The following is a 3,123-nucleotide window of genomic DNA, read 5'->3' as shown; positions in this document are numbered from 1 at the left end:
AGTGAGCGAGCAAGCCAGAGAGGGTCAGAGAGACTGGGAGGGAGAGAGAATCCCAAGTAGGCTCTGTACCAGCAATGTGGAGCCCGACTCGGGGCTCGAACTCACGAACTGTGAGCTCACGACCTGAGCCAAAACCAAGAGCTGGACGCTTAACCGACTGGGCCACCCAGGTGCCCCTGGGTAATTCTTGTTTCTGAAGTGAATGTTCAACATTATAAACCATAAAATGTTATCAAAACATCACAGATGCACATGGACACTTAGGCCATTTCCCAGATTGAAATCCCAACCAGCATATTGGCCAAGAATTTCTCTCCCAGAAATAACGTGGCCCTTTGTTCACCTGGCGTCCAATGCTAGTTGTCTGCACATGAGACCCTCTGGAACATTAGCTTAAGTTCCCAGAGGTGGGAACTTCTCCCATTTACAAAAAGAAAAGTCTGGGCCACGAAAGTTCCACTTCTAAGGATTTCTTTATCGTTGATAATAGTTACACAATTTCACATTTGAAACAAAGTTCCTCATAAGGACCGCACACATCGGTCTGCAGAGAAAGGTACGATTTACACAAAAGCCACAGGAGCCCCATGCGGACATGCGGACGGCTGTCCCGGAGAGGCACGGAGATGGGACAGAGGCTGCAGGCCACGCTCAGGGGTCAGGTCTCCCGAGGACGAGAGCGAGGAGGGCCCAGGTGGCCACCACGCCACAGACCCTGCAAGACAGAGCACGGGTCAGCGGTGCCGGCCGGACGGCCGCGTGTGCGCTGGCAGGTGTGAAAGCCCAGACACGCGGGCCCCCCGCTCCGTTGACCCAGACCGTCCTGTCTTCCCCTCACTTCCCCAGCGCGAGCTTCCGCCGTGAGCGCAGAAGGGCTCCGAGACCCACCCGGACCGGTCGTCCTCCTAGCGGTTTACATCAGAGGTTGGCAGGCAGGAAAACATCGCCAAGGGGCCAAACGTCTTGAAGCATGCCGTTTTCTACACATACGGCTCCCAACCGGCAAGCCGAAACCCTTACGACGCAACTCCACCTTTTAGTTACGCGGGCCAAAAAACCCCGATTCAAACTCGACCCCGCTCCGGTCTGCCCGGGACCCCCTTGGGCACCCCCCTCTGCTGCCATGCAGTGCAAGCCCCAAAAGCCGACGGCACGCCCGCCTGGCTCCCCGACTTCCTCCCTGGCCCTCCATGTCCTCTGCAGTCTGCGTCCCACCTCTGCTGAAAACCTCTGACCACCCGCGGCTTCGCCCACGGCCCTCACCCGCAGCCCTCCACCCCGTCCGGCCCACGTACCTGTGTCCCTTCTCTCCTCGTGGCCCCTCTCGAGGGCCTTCGCCCGCTGCCTGGACACGGTCCTCCCCCGCGCTCTGCCTGGCTCGTTCCCTCACCTCCCTGGAGACTTTAATGGGGTCCCACCTTCTCCTTTAACCGTCCCGCCCCTCTCTGGCCCTCCACTCCCACCTCCTGAGGGCTCTTCTTTTTAACAGACACTTGTCACCTGATCCGTCGCGCAATTCACTTGTCACCTCCCACTGGAGTGTGAGTTCCACGAGGGCAAGATTGCGCTTTGTTCACTGACGAAGGCCTGGAACCTAGGCCAGCACCCAACACAGCGGACGTTTACCAGAGCCCTGTCCGGTCTCACTGACTAACGTTCAGGCCACCATACTCGCCAAGGACCCCTTGACCACACGCTAGCCAGCGAACCGTGCCCCACTCAGCCCCAGCTGGCGCCGCGGGCCAGTCCAGAGGGCAGCCTCGGCCCTGGTCACTTACTGCAACAAGCAGTTGATGTCGGGGGAGTGTCTCCAGTACCGATAGAGGGAGATCTGCAGGGTGGGGTGGCCCCGGTACTCCCTCAGGATGCTCCGAGCGCTGCCAAAAGAGGGTCTCAGATCAGGCGTGCAAGTATCAGCCCTGCGTCTCTGAGCAGGCCGCAGGAGGCCGCAAGGAGACAGGGAGGGCTGCGGGGCGGGAGGGCGGGCTGCGGGGCGGGAGGGCGGGCTGCGAACCCAGGCACCTACTCCTTGAACTTATTGGTCAAGAGCAGGAACTGGCTCCGCGACAGTCGCCGGACATCGAACTTGCAGAGATTCTGAAACTCACGGTACACTTGCTGCTCGCTGACCCCAGGCCACCTCCGGACGCTGAGGAGGAGGATGGGAGGTCGGATACTGGGGTAATCTGGACCAGAAAAGTTCTAGAAGACAGGGAGAAGAAAGGAGGAGATTCTCTGCCATTCCTACTGGCAACCTACCCCAGGGTTTGAAGACCCTGAGAGAGGCTAGGAAGGGCTCTGTCTGGGCTGGGAGGGGAAGGAAGGAATGAGCGCGTCCATGCGGGTTTGGGCAGGAAGACACAGAACAAGCCTAGCAGGGCGGGAGCGCCCCCTTCTGAGAGACCCCCGGACCAGACTGCTCCCCGCACGCGGCTGAGTAGGGGAAGGAGCGAAACAAAAGCTACTCACGATCTTAGGGACCCCGGCTCGGATAAGATTCACCTGGTTCACATAGGGAGCCAGCACATCGAGGTACAGAGGGAAGGACAGCTCAGGCAGGGAGCCAGCTCTACGGGGACAGAGAAAAGCCCGGAGCACTCAGGCGTACCAGCAGTTACACACAGGTCCTCGGCCACAGCTGAGGGTCCGGGGACAACAGGGGAAGGCCCTTCCTCCCTCCAAGTCCACGTGCTTCCCCCAACTGGCCAATCTCACAGAGCTCTCTCCAGGCCCAGGCCAAAGCAGAACTTGCACTTTGGTAAAGATCCCTTGACAAACATTAGCAATGGGCTCAGAGAATTCGTGAGAGGCCGCTGTCCCCAGGTCCACTTTATCATCCCTTGATGGGACCATCACCCTTGATTCCAAAAGGCCGTCCCTCACCCCTCGACCCACCACGCCCTGCCTCTGTCCAGACACCACCAGACCCCTGAGCACAGGTCTGTGAGAAGACACAGGCCTTGGAGCCAGGCAGGCCCAGCAGCCATAGAACTTCTCTAAATCTAGGAGGGCTTTTAGGTCAAGAGGACTCAATCAAACAAAAGGATGTAAGGCACCCAGGTGCCACCTCCGGACGCTAAGGAGGAGGATGGGAGGTCGGACACTGGGGTCATCTGGACCGGA

The 3,123-nt window shown here is 59.2% G+C and overlaps 1 long non-coding RNA gene across 1 annotated transcript; it reads right to left on the bottom strand.

Annotated features, from left to right (window-relative positions):
* Nucleotides 1–454: 454 nt before the first annotated feature.
* On the bottom strand, nucleotides 455–2,897 carry LOC125917364 (uncharacterized). Its single transcript, XR_007456166.1, has 4 exons — nucleotides 2,470–2,897; nucleotides 2,027–2,202; nucleotides 1,779–1,877; nucleotides 455–715 (listed from the first exon to the last, which is right to left on the bottom strand). It is a non-coding gene; the product is annotated as an uncharacterized LOC125917364 (long non-coding RNA).
* Nucleotides 2,898–3,123: the final 226 nt, after the last annotated feature.

The sequence above is a fragment of the Panthera uncia genome, unplaced genomic scaffold (genome assembly GCF_023721935.1).
Source record: "Panthera uncia isolate 11264 unplaced genomic scaffold, Puncia_PCG_1.0 HiC_scaffold_1761, whole genome shotgun sequence".
Classification (NCBI taxonomy): domain Eukaryota; kingdom Metazoa; phylum Chordata; class Mammalia; order Carnivora; family Felidae; genus Panthera; species Panthera uncia.
This window is presented reverse-complemented; position numbering and strand designations above follow the sequence as displayed.